This window comes from Branchiostoma belcheri, unplaced genomic scaffold (genome assembly GCF_001625305.1).
Source record: "Branchiostoma belcheri isolate BF01 breed outbred unplaced genomic scaffold, Haploidv18h27 scaffold118, whole genome shotgun sequence".
In the NCBI taxonomy this organism is placed as follows: Eukaryota; Metazoa; Chordata; class Leptocardii; order Amphioxiformes; family Branchiostomatidae; genus Branchiostoma; species Branchiostoma belcheri.
In genome coordinates this window covers 216618-230946 of record NW_017802580.1, presented here as the reverse complement: position 1 = coordinate 230946, position 14329 = coordinate 216618, and the positions used below count along the sequence as shown (strand labels likewise).

Genomic DNA, 14329 nt, shown 5'->3' with positions numbered 1-14329 from the left:
TAGAGTTAGATGTTCATAAGTTAGGTGTATCGAGTCGATCGGTGTAATTTAGCCAGCTGCAGCCGTGCCGCGTGCCTGACAAGCTGGTGCGTTACGCCGAAAGGCTATACAGATACAGATGTTACATAACGATTAAAGTATTTACTGGGTTGGATTCAAGTGCAATAAAATTCCAATTGAGCACTTTTGCTTGCCTCTGCTAGAATTCTTTCATGTACATCCTTAGTAAGGTACGTAACATCAAGCCTCTAGTAAGGTAACATCAAGCCTATAATCAAGCCTATACAACTTGCCTTGGCTCATTAGAAACCCAAGGAGGCACCGTCGTAAGAAGCAGCGCCTCTATAACAAAGCTAAGAAAACAGGCCAAGACGAAGACTGGAACAAATATAACAAAAGAGTTAAAAAGGGAAAGAGCCAAACGATCCACAGAAAAACAGCTTATACTATACTAACGGTCCATGAGATAGCTGGAGCACTGAACAGTAAACGGCAGAAAGACTTAAGTTAGCAATACTCGATTTCACTAAAGCTTTTGACAAAGTACTTCAGGGCAGGGTCATCTCAAAACTGGAGTATTATCGAATCCAAGGCCCTTCACTACAATGGTCAAAGGCTTTACGCTGTCACCAAGTACAGTAGGGGCAGTACTTTGTGAATGCAACATTCTATTTTGTTGTCAGATCCAAACTGTAGCAAGTCACTTGATTTTAAACACAAAATATTTCAACTCTATAACACACACAGAAAACCAATCTGTATAACGTCAAAAATCGTATATCGACACCCTACCGCTATGTAACCTGGGAATTATTATCTACCAGGCCCTATGTATCATGGGAATGGGTAAACTGTGGAAACATGTTAACACTGGAGCAAAGTTGGCCCGCATCTTATCAATTAACATCTTAATTTTCTTGATCCAAATGCCCGTAATGTTTGCTCCGTCGGATGGAGTTAATGGAATTTTCGCAGATTCGTATCAACTCATATCATGGGGAATGTATCAATATTATGTAATATAGTTTAAATATTTCATGTATATGGCATGCGAGTGATCTTATTGACTTTTCACAAAATGAGGTTTTTCTTAATTACCGTACCTTTAATCAACTGTGCTGGCTGCAAACTGGACACCATATGCAATAATTAATTTGCTGGCTTACAAGGAAATCCGACTGCTCACGCCATAGCTTTCACAACAATACTGGTGTAGTTTATATTAGTGCTGAGTAGCTTTCACAAGTTCTACACCAGAATGGCAAATCTAACGTTGCCATCCGCCAAAACAACCCTGGTGTTGATGTGGAGTCTGTGCCAGTTTCTGCCAGGTATATTAACACTAAAAGGTAAGCAAGAAGTCAACCTTCACCATTTGAAGAAAGCATTTTTAAGCAAAACTTTATTTCATCCCAAGAATGCTGTCATCTACAAAAAACTGTTAACGTTCAATTTTTGTTGATTTAGACAGATTTCGATAATTTTAAACAATAATGATATGTCGCTCTAATTCTGTTTTAGAAATTCTTATCAATAGCGTTGTCTATAAGTGATATTATAAAATAAATGCAATTCGGTCCATAGCATAAAAACCCCCAATTCTTGGCTGATTTTAGGGTTTTGCTGCTCTGAAATTGCATTGGACGCCTTAAGACCATCGCTCTTATTTTCTTTTGAGCAATCATGTAATGGACCACTCGAAGGGTCTGCCTAAATACCACAACCGACCACAGCCACAGCCGACTGCTTCCTGGGTTAATATGCAGCGTAAATGTGCTAAGAACCATTTTAACGCTCTGGATACATTGCCTATGCTTGAATAAATAAAAAAAAAACTGACAGTGTCAAAAAGTCAAATCATACATCAGCAGTTAATAGAGTTACCATGAGTTACCAGTTAATAGAGAGAAACCTTGTGTATGGATGGGTTTGAACATATATCCAGTGGAGCTTGATATACGTTATCTGAGAGAGCACTCTGAAAACATTTATGACGACTCTTCTATTGAAATGAGCATACAAATAAATCAGCCATTGAACTTAAGCTTAGCATCCTACAACTTCTTAGGAAACAGATTTGTTTAATAATTCGCAAGAGGTGCTAATAAACTGAAGATTAACGTAGATCAGGAAGTCAATTGTAGGATTGATGGATGAATTCAATAATTATTCTGCGTTCAATAATGGACCTTTCAAAATTTGGCAAATGTAGCTTTGCAAGACAAGGACATTAAACTACCGTCGGGCATTGAATATGATATAGTATGCTGCTACCCAGTGTTTAAAACGGACTGTTACTGTCTAGGTGGATGGTTGGAGACTGATTCTACCTGGGTGACTTCAGATGTCTGGCTTTCCTCAGAAAGTTTCCGATATGTTTCTGGCTATGTTCTGGACTCCAACCTAAACACAGGCTGGAAGCGTGCGGCTGAGGAACTCGCATGGCAGCTGACGTTTGATCTCCAGACGCCGATGACGCTCTCACGGGTCCGTGCCTTTATAGATATCGACCATGAACCACATGTGACACTTTTTCGTTCAACAACAGCAGGAAAACGGTGGAATATTGTGAATGTTCAACGCTCCACAGTTTTGGATAGATTTAGTAATGAATATGTTGAACTGAGTGGATTTCTTTCCACTGGGCAGCATTGGCGGCTGGAATTTACCTCTTTGGGTCCACTAACCCAAATCTACGAGGTCATGTTTTTTCAGGGTAAGTAATCATTCGTTTTACAACTTTCATCCATATTTCTTTACATTCTAGTAGTTTGTGATGCACCACAGAGTACACTCGTTTATTTCCAACTGTTATAATGCCAACCATAAATGTCGCAAACGTGAGGTACTTGCATAGATATTATAAAGTAGAAGAGATATAAATGATAATAATCACATGATGGTTGTTTTAGTTGTGATGATTATTATTTTTGGCTCAATATTGTTGCATTATGCCTCTTTAAGCAGCTTGCTCCGGATTTAACGGAATGGTATGCTCAGACGGTAACTGCGATGTGTACACAATGGTCTGTGACGGGATCGTGGACTGTGATGACGGGAGCGATGAAAACAATTGTGGTAAGAACTTGAGTTTGATTCGTAGGATATAGAGTAAATTGCCAAGTAAGTGGGGTGGTTAAAGAGACTTTTAGTCAACGCCAAAAAACAACAACAATGACTAAATTTGTGTAAAGGACGCACAGCTACTGGTCATTAAAAATATATCCTAATACTTTGTTGTGGTACTACAAACTGATACGCCTTCCGTGGACTGTTTTAGCGTCATAATTAATTAAAATCTTTTTTTTTTCTTTCAACAACATATGTCCTGTTCTTTTTTATTGTAAAAAGGTGTTACACAATGCCAGTTTAATATAGGGATATTAATGAGCACATACAGGCTAAGACTTTCCGTGTTATTGTCTTTCTACAGATAAAGAGATGTGCTGAGATGGACACATCATCAACAAGATGCAAGTATGTGACTATATAGTTGACTGTGAAGATTATTCAGACGAGGAAAACTGCTTTGAGCCTGTTCTTAAAGATAATCAGACTGGTAGGTCATTGGAAGAAAACGTTTTTCTCGTCATTATCTTCCACTAGTGCCAGTATTGTTTAGACAAAACAGTTATACTTGCCTTCAAAAAAAGTTTAATCACTGATAAAATCACTAACAAGAGTTCCACGACCTCATACCTTCGCCAAATGATGTTAACCCTTGCGGTTGATGAATTGTACAATTTTAATCATTGATTTTGTAAATAAGAGCCTCATTTGCATGGATTATATCAGTTGACCATATCCTCCATCCAATGACAGCCATATTTTAACAGAAAGGCTATTATAGCAAGTCCTTATAAATTATGTAAATGAGGTCATGATTTGAATAAATAATGTTAATTAATGTTTACCTTCACTTAACTTCCAAATGTGGCAAGTATGAAATTTCCAGCAGTTACAACTATGAAATTATAAAAAAATTGCCATTAATTATGTAAATGAGGTCCTCATTTACATAATCTATATCCTCAGATGTTTTTCATAGTTCTATTATCGAACAAAGCAGATTTATAGAATTTCATCATTAATTAGCAACCCTAGAATGTTTTATACATTTTAAACATCCTGCTGGTGCAACCAAACAGTAGCCAACTTGCCGAACGCATGCAAACATTGCTCACGACCTACTCCCAACCTTGGTTTGGGGATGGGTGGGTGGCTGTGCACGACATAGGTTTACCCGATTTAGTTGTAGTTTGCATAAAGGAACAGTTCAGAATGATTTGCCAACGGTATGGTGTCGTGTGATTTAGAGCTTGTGGTAATTTTGGGTATTCTGAATTTATAAGAAAAAATATGCTAAAAGTGGGTTTTCTGTTTATGACTTGATTCTGTTCTCTAAAATCTTTAGCTGCCTGTAAAAACGGTGCTCTTTTCATTCTGACTACGAGATGTGACGGCAGAGATGACTGTGGAGACAACAGTGATGAGGAAAACTGCAGTAAGTCTTCACATATTCATTTATACATTTGAATTGGTATTTCTTTATTAGTATTGTAGCTTGTAGGAGTAGCTGGAGGAATATACTTTAGTAAGAAATGAATCTGTCAAACTTTCAAATTAATTTTTGTGATCGATTATTTTACATATGACCGATAACCTTAAGTACTATATAAGTTTCTAAATTCTTTAAGCTATTTCCAAATGTATTATAAAATAATAAAACGTGCTACATTTTACATGTGTTAAGCAATTTTATATGGTTTGACCTTAGTGGCTAAAGTAGCTGTGCTCTTTGTGAAAGATTGGTGCAATTCAGTCCCCCTGATTAGAGCTTCTGTAGTACGGTACGTTTAAAAAATGAATGGGTACAACGATGATAATTCACATTATTACTTTAGTAAAAAAAAGCCATGCCAATATTTACTTCAAATCACACCCTAAATTGTTATTGCTTTATAATTGTTCTTGATACATAGTTGCTAATTGTTTAACTATACATATTATAAATAAGTGAAAACTAGCCACACTAAATGTTTACAGAGCCTACGTGGAATACTATCACAGCTTAGCGTTCTTACTTGCACACACCTCTTGAAAATATAATAAACATCTGTATTAAAGGGGATCATTATCTCATAAACCATCAGATTAGACATTTGCAGCAAGCTTTCTTTATTTTTAGTTATTACGTCCATGACATGCCGTGGAGGTTATACTTTCATTTTCTTTTGTCCGTCTGTCCGTTTGTTAGTCAAACAACTAACTCAAGAACGGCTGGATGGATTGGTTTCATACTTAGTGTGTTGGTAGGGTTTGGCAAAATCTAAAAATGATTAGATTTTGGGGCCCCTAGCAGCCAAACTTTCGGTTTTGATATGTCGCGATTTGGACATGCTGGGGTCATGATGAAATTTGAATGGTACGTAGCTCTTGTTCTAGGAAAGAGGTCACGTGAGTTTTGGCCCCATAAAATATTGTTCTAGAACTGCAGGATGGTTTGAAATTTCTTCGAGAAATGATAACTAATCAATTGTTTCACTTAATTTATTAAAATCAGGACCTCATTTTCATAATTTATATTATTCAGATTATATAATTATATAGCTTTTTTTCTTGAGATAACCTTGTCATCAGGTGTAGAATATGATCCACTTATATAATGTATTCAAATGGGCTTTTACAATTTAAATATTCGCAGTGAAAAATGTATAATTAGTCAGTTTGGACGGTTAACATGATTTGGCAAAGGTATGTCAGAGGCCGTGCTTGCATATAACCAAGAATATTATGTTGTCCATGCCAAATAGTAAGGATTTCAGTGTGTAACATTTTACTAGGTAGGGGCTATATGTAAATTATTTGTGTTAAAATTTTGCTAATGAGCAGGATTGTAAATGTAAGGCAGTTACAGGTGGTCTCATCGACTCATGGATAACACTACTAAGAGCAGCTAAAATCAGAAATCACGAACAGATCATGGAAGTATGAGGCCACCGAACTGGAGCATCGAATTCCTTTTATGTACAAATACTAATAGCTAATAAAGATTATTTAGGTTAAAAAACAATAAATATTCACTGGCTAATGTCTCCTTGTCTAAATTTAAAAACATTAAAATGTTGCTGTGTGCCCATGACATAAAATTGCTCTTAATTAACAATGGTTATCAATAGTGATTCTGTAAATGTCGTGTAGAGAAACTAGTGACACTTAAGTCCACCTTGATACGTCTAGTGTGCAGTAAATTTCCTAACCATTTAGTGTAGTTACATTAACTTAGTGAGAGAAATGGGTAGCTTCTTTATGCTCAGCAGTAGTAGAGTAACAGAGGCAAAGAACGTGGCAATCATTAAGAGTCTTACCTTAAAGCATTTGACGTTCGGAACCAGTCGAACTGGAGTTAAAATTTTTAATCTTAGTGAAGTTGGACCGTCAATCACAACCTATTCTACTGTTGAGCTACTCCTGAACACTTGTAAAAGCGGTACCTACCGTCCACATCCAAATGTTTATTATTTATCTGGTGTAGCCAAGCAGTAATCGACCTGCCCACATTTATACATGGTTGAGGAAGGAGAGTTCGGAAGTGTTCGTGAGGTCATATTCGGCTCTGTGTAATGGTTGCTTACTTCATGTCCACAGTCTGTTACTACACTTCGGACAAAGGAACAAGCTACAGAGGCAAAGTAGGGATACTGAGTGTAGCTCAAAGGCATGTCTCGACATGCCAGTCCTGGACATCTCAGTACCCTCACACCCATAACCACACTCCCGAGGTCTACCCGTCAGCAGGACTGGAGCAGAACTACTGCCGGAACCCTGACGGAAAGGACCGGCCGTGGTGCTACACCAACAACCCAACAATCAGGTGGATGTACTGCGACGATGCCTTCGCCTGCGATGGTATGGTTATACAGCTGGGACTGCCCAACTAACCAACAGCTATATATTTTTAAGGCTCCGTCTTGGTAATTTGCAGTGTTCTAAGAGAGCCACACATTGAGCACGTTAAAGATCCCACTGCAACCCTGATTCAATTTCCCCATTATATATATGATTTTATAACCCAAATTTCCTACAAAAAAAAACTGACATTGACGTTTACTCTAAATTCATTTAAATTCATTTAGAAACCTTAAAGGAACTTAAAAATGAACATAAGAAAGCATTCGCAAGCTTTAGATACTTCGGTATACATGGATCAATTTTTTTCTTTTAATATCAGCCTTGCCGACACGGTGCTACTATGAAAGTGACAAGGGAACGAGCTACGCAGGGCGAGTTAATAGGTAAGAAATAAAATTTAAAAATAACGTCAAATATATTTGTCGTTGTATGATCTAAGTTCCCCTTGCAGGTTTTTCTAGATCAGAAAAGAAAATATAGAATTTTTATCAAATTGTTTTATTTCTGTCCACTTAGAAATTTTATCGAATCCTTGGAAAATAATCAGGCTAAGACATAGGCAAAGGGAATTTTTAATAAACATGGACCCCGTCAAAATCGTTGTTTATAAACGTGATGAAGATGAATTCATACTTTTGGAACAGGAATTTTTGTAGTTGTCACCATATTTAGGCAGGTTATTCACATTTTATTAACAGTGTGAGAGTTCATAAAAAGTCATTCGTGTTGCTAGTTACATGGCGTTGTTTAAAGTTAAACCATTTCTTCCAACACAAGAGAATTTTGCTTACCTGGAGTTTTCTATCAGTCACTCTGATCTTCTTTCATGGACTGACCTAGTGAGACTTACCAGATACCTTTGACCCAGTGTTGACGTCACACTTTAAATAAGCCTAGTGACTGGTCTCACTAGGTCAGTCTACTTGGGAATACCCACGTTGGTAAACTCTAGGCTGCAAAGTTCTCACATTTCATAAAATTCGAAATGTGTTCGATCTGGGCAATTCGAATAGAACCCTCGTTCCATTTCGGGGTCACCTCTGGTCATTTACAACAAAGCGGCAAAACAAGCCCTTCTGCCTGAGTGCCTTGCAACAGATAAAAAAATACACCTTTCTATAGATACAAACAGTTTCCTGAACAGTACATGTCCGCTATCGTTTTTTGTGGACATGCAACATGTAGCTAAGCTACTGACGTATCCTTGGGTAACCTTAAATACTGTAAAGATTCTTTACGCCTGTATGAATAGCACAATGCACACTTTCGGGCGATATGACGGGCAAAACTCGTTCAAACCTGGAAGCATGGAGAGTCAAACATACTCCATTTATGGCTCAAAATGACTGTCACGGTTGTCCCGAAAATCGTGTTTTAGGGACTTTTGAAAAATGGATTCGATTTTGAACTATGGTTAATCTTATTCCTAGTCGTCAAAAAAAACAAATCGGGGATCTGGGGTAATACACGTAGTCAGGTTTAGACGGTGTTTGCCTAAAACATGACAAGACGTGTGTTCGGAAACCCGACAATAATCGTTTTTTTGAGCGAAATTTTTAAAAAAATAGTGATTAAAACATCAAACGCTAACATTTAAAGGATGTTAAGACAATAATTTCATTTTAATTTGACGAAATTTACCACTAAATACTATTTGTTTATTTTCAAAATGTTTTCGGTAGTCCAAAGCAGGCCAAAATAGCGTCTTGTAAGCCCATACTTTTCGAACGCGCAATAGGAAAGAACACCGTAGTGACAGACCGCCATGACTGGTCGAAAGCTCTTTATGAGAACAATTTACTTAGCTTGTGTTGGAACAGAACTTTTAAAAATGTGAGGCTTGTCTTCTATCCATTTGTACAGGGCAGGAGACCGGCTGTGTCAGAGATGGGACTCCCAGTCTCCCCACCCCCATCCCCACACACCGCAGGCTCATCCTCATGCAGGGCTGGAGGAAAACTTCTGCCGTAACCCCGACAACAAAGACCGGCCCTGGTGCTACACCACGGACGCTGTATGGAGATGGAGTTACTGTGATGTGATACCATGCGTGGGTAAGGAAATTTTGTTTGTTCCCTATCGTTTGCATCCTATCAGTGGTAGAAATCCTTTTTTACCTTCGAACCTTCGCCAAGAAGGTTATGTTTTCAGTAGCGTTTGTCCGTCTGTTTGTCCGTCAGTCTGTCTGTGAACAGCATAACTCAAGAAGATTTATATGCATTGTTGTGAAACTTGGTGGGTGGCCATGGGTAGGTCTTGGTGAGACCTAGAAATGATTGGATGTTGGGCCCCCTGGCGTCTTTTGTTGGTACTGCAGCAGAATTTCCGGTTTTGATATCTCATGATCTCGACATAGTAGGGTCATGAATTTTGGATGGCAGATAGATTTTGGGCTAGGAAAGAAGTGACATGAGTTTGGATCCACTATCGGCTTGTTCTGGAACTGCAGGAGCATTTTTTTTTAAAATGGAAAGATAAATCAAGAACCGGTTGACAGATTGTCGTGATTTTTGGTATGTAGGTAGCTGAAGTGATGCCTGACACAATCAGATTACAATAATGCAAATCAGGAGCTAATTTGCATAATTAATGACGAAATTCTATAAATTTGCTTCGTTCTATAATAGGACTATGAAACATTTGTGACAGGTAATTGAGAACGAGAAAAAAATCTGAGGATATAGATTATGTAAGAAGACCTTATTTGCATAATTAATGAGATTTTCTCTAATTTCATAGTTGTACCTGCTGGGAGTTTCATTCTTGACACATTTGGAAGTTAAGTGAAGGTGAACAGCAATTAACAGAATTTATTAAAATTATGACCTCATTTGCATAAGTATGAGGGAGTGCTGTTTAGTAATATCGCCAACATTTTGTTCTGCAATTCGTAAATGATAAAGCAATGCTTGGCACTACTAGGTAGAGCTTGGCAAATCATCAATTTACATTCTCAAGTCAAGTCAAGCCAAAGCCTTTATTTTCCTTCGAATGCTTGTTCTGAGAAATTGACTCCATTATGTGCAAGCATACTTTAATTCTTTATCTTATGTCTATACATTTAAAATCGTATCAGTAAGTCACAGGTACTGTCTTAGCTGGCCCCCCACCAATGCAAACACAACGGCAGTCAGAGGTAGGCTTAGGCCTGGTAGTTTACGTTAGCTAAATTTATTGGGTGATTCAACAGTACCAGTCAGTTCTGACCCCATACGGTAAGATTCGTCGCAATAAACCTACGGTGGTTTGAGGGTTAAGAGCCCCTATTGTACCTTATACACACAGCCACGTATTCTATATTCCATCTGTGTTATAGATCCTTCACTCAGGGGAAGTTGTACACAAGGTATTTCATGTAAGGGAAAATGTGGATCGCAGCACGAAGGAGAGCAGTTCTGCCAGTGTGACGAGGATTGCAGCTTTTTCGGTGACTGTTGTGAAGACTTCAAGTAAGCCAACATTTTGTTTGAAATGACAGATTTCCTATGTAAATCCTAAACAGAAGATACATTTTTATACTAAGATCTATATAAACAATTGTGCCCTCCGCAGACTTGACCGATTGTCACGATGGTCAGATTTGGGCCCAAAAGTCCCAATCCGCTACTATGGAGATCGAATCCCCCGAACCCGCGAATCTTGTTCGATATGGCGTCATTCGAATAGAACGGGCGTTCGATCCGGGGTTACCCGCGGTCATTTACAGTAAAGCCGCTACAACCGGCTACTTCAAGCCCTTTTTTACTTGGGAACCACGGAATGGGAAAAATCCACCTTTCCACAAATATGAACCGTTTTCAAAACATTACATCTATGCCGTGATTTTATTGTGGATATGTAACATGTAACGAAGCTACTGCCGTCATCGTGGGTGACCTTGAAGGTCAGAATTCTTGTTGACGCTGTTATAAAATCCAGGTCCCCATATCCAAGTGGCATAGCATGCGTGCAAACATGGTATTTTAACCACTCCCAAAAATCGCTCAAATTACCTCATTGAGGGCTTGTTTGGAAGAGGAACGATTTCCGCAGATTTCTGTCTTAGGGATTTTTTAAATATGGCCGCGATTATGAATTATCGGTATTTAAAGTTAAAACACTGCGTTTTTAGCTCTTCTTTTGACTGTAAGTCGAGTTTTAGTTAAAAAATAAAAAAATCCTAAGACAGAAAGTTTAAATTTACTGTAATATTTCTAAAAATCCAAAAATCTAACCTTATTTTTAATTTTCGGGGCCTCTTAAAATCAGTTGTTTGGTTCTCGTGAACCCTTTTTGAAATCCGAAATTGATCTCATTTGGAATTAAATGTACACAAAGTGGAGCAAAGGCAGTGCAAGAATAACATTTGAGGTAAACAAAATCACTTATTACATTTTATTTTGACGAGTATTTACTCTCCAATTACTTTTGTTTATTTTCAAATTTTACCCGTTGCCCCCGGGCCGGCCCGGGACTCCCGCGCGGCCACGTTCGAACGCGTTCTGTAACCCGATACCTCCCTAGTAATGCGACTTTCAGCCTAGCAACCGACCGCCGTGTGTATTGATTTTTTTTGGGGGGGGGGGTGACATGCGATTTTATACGGCTTGTACATGTACTTCCTCCGCGGCATATATAATATATATATATATTTTTTTCATTTTTTTACTTTTCATGCACGACTATAGTCGCAACGCTAGTAGTGTATTGGTGTATTGTCATTCGAATGAAGTACACAAATGCTGCTCCCTGAAACTTCCCAGTATTTTAAAACATAAGCAAAGATTCAAGCAACTTTTTTAGAAAGACCTGAATAAAAACATACATGCAAAGATAGACACAAAGATACATTTTTTTTCTGATCTCATCACCACAGGGAAGAGTGCCGAAGCGTGCCATCCAATCAGCGTCAAGAGAAATGGAAGTGTCTGCCGGGGTTCTTTCCGAAGTCATCCTACTGGTTGGTTGCTGACTGTCCAGGCGATTGGCTTGATGACGTCACGAAAGAACAGTGTTTAAAACAGACGGATCACTTTAACCCGAGTGATCTGGTATACCGAATGCCATTTCAAGATAGTTCAACAAATGTTTCTTACAGAAATATTTTCTGTGCGGTTTGCAATAATGTCTCCATGGCAGACATAGTTGTTTGGCAATCTACACTAGAGTGTTATGGGTTGATCAACTCTTCTACTCCTGAAATGAAAATTACACAGATATTCAATGTCACCAATGATCCTGACTACCATTGTGCTGGATCTCAAGTGTTGGAATTCTTCTTAGTAGATCCTAAACACCTTAACTTCTTCGGTAGGCCATGTATTCCTAGAAAGGTTAGCATGTCTGAAGGATACTGTGATGCAGTTCAATGCAAATCTTACACTTCCCCATTGAAGTCCTCAGGACAGGTTTACAAAAACATACACTGTGCTCTCTGCGATGGACTATCCCTCACAGCCACTACACATTTAGATTGTCTCACTGTAGCAAACGAAGGTAATTGTTTTCCGTATTGTATCTCACTAACCCATTTGTTCAATTTTAATGCTAAAGAGAACAGCCCTAAGCAGTGTCAATCAGATAGTGTATACGATCCTTTTGTTGACACATGTCGGTTTTTATCGTCCACGAGTGTAGGTTCTGCCTCATCAAACAAAAGCAGCATTTTTCAAAGCTGCAACACCACCACCTTAAATTTTACAACGGAAGAATTCAATAGTCTTCCCAATGATACCATAGACATGTTAAGTTCCAACGTATCTTGCCTAGGTGAACAGACCATTAGAAACTGCAGCAGATCAACACTGATTTTCACCGAGGAAGAGTTTGATGTTGTTCCCAATGGCAGTGTACACCTGTTGAGTTCTAACGTGACTTGCCCAGCTGAACAGGTAGCCATTCTGAACACCACAGCGTTGGTTTGCGGAGAGTGTATACTGCAGTATTTCCTGAATGCCACAATCAATGATCAAACGACAAACAATTGGGAAGCAACTCAAGGCTGGTTAACCTTGGGTCTTGTAATTGTGTCTGTCATAGCCGTCTGTGCTTTCATAGGCTGTACTATCAAATCTGGCCAGTGGAAGAAAGTACCGGCAAAGCTGAAGGTGCAAATGTTGGCTTGTATGGCAGTCGGGGAATCCCTTTTTGTAGCACGTGTGCTCCCTCCACCCGGGGTAGTCTGTGTGGTGTATGGTATAATTCTGCACTACTTTCTGCTGACTTCCTTCACGTCTATGAACGCACTGGCTTTGGATCTTTTCATCACATTTCGTGATGGTTCAGAAAGACCCAAACTGCGCAGCTACGTGTTGTATACCTGGCTGATGCCGTTGCTTGTAGTGGCGGTGACGGTGTTTGTAGAGTTCTGTCCCTGCAGCTCAGTCAGGGTGGAGTACGGAGTTCACTGTTGGATTGGCAACCCGACTGGCAGTTTGGTTGCTTTTGGTGTTCCAGTCTTCTCTGCCATTCTGATCAATGTCGTGTTGATCACCTTGGCTTTGCTGGCCATACGGAAGTCATTTAAGATTGCCGACGCCGCTTTGTCTCGCTCTTGGAGCAGTAAGGCCTGGGTTTATTTCCGCATCTCTTTTCTGATGGGATTTACTTGGATTCTCGGTTTTATCGTGCCTTTTGCAGGCAGCAGGGTTCTTGAGTACTTCTTTATTGTACTTAATGCTTCTCAAGGCTTTCTACTGGCACTACTGATGACGATGACAGGAGATGTAATACAGAGTTTGGCCTCTGCGGTCAGGTCACGCCTTGGTCTGGGTGAACCTAATCAGAACAATGGACCAACTGCCGGCAGTCAGCAGACTGCCCCGTGCACATCAGGGATAGCAGCTACTGGAAGTAGTGCAGCTACAGAAGATATACCCATGACAACCTTTGCCGAAGTTGAGGAAAATAAGGCAAAAGACAAACATTTGGTGAGTATTCCTGAAGGCGAAGGACAAACACATAGTGACTAATTTTCTTTTAAACTGTTATACTGAATTTCATTTTCAACGAATACATTACAAGATGCGTATGGTGTTTTAACTTGCCAGGATAACTGTTACGTATGACATCACACCATACGTGCAAAATTTTAAAATTTCCAAAAAAATGATAGCCATAGCGATGTCAAACCTCAACAATGCCTCTGTTTCGTTGGAAACATGATTCCCTACAAAAAAAAAATGATATAACATTAGGGATACGTACTAATTGTAAAATACTAGGAGGACTGTTTAACGACCCAGCTGTGGACTGTAATTAATTCCTCCCGTTTGGTGGTAAGAATGCATGTAAACATAACAGAATCACATATTTGAATGCAGATGTGATTCCTATTAGGCTAAAAAGAATTTGATTCGAAGGGACGCTGTGGTGCTTTTTAGCGTCGTCTCTCGACAGATAAATTATGTTAGGAATTCTTTCAACTCAAGCCTAGAAT

General features: G+C 39.0%; 1 pseudogene; it reads left to right on the top strand.

The window, feature by feature from the left end:
* Positions 1–1258: 1258 nt before the first annotated feature.
* LOC109462503 lies at positions 1259–13862 on the top strand (annotated as a pseudogene).
* Positions 13863–14329: the final 467 nt, after the last annotated feature.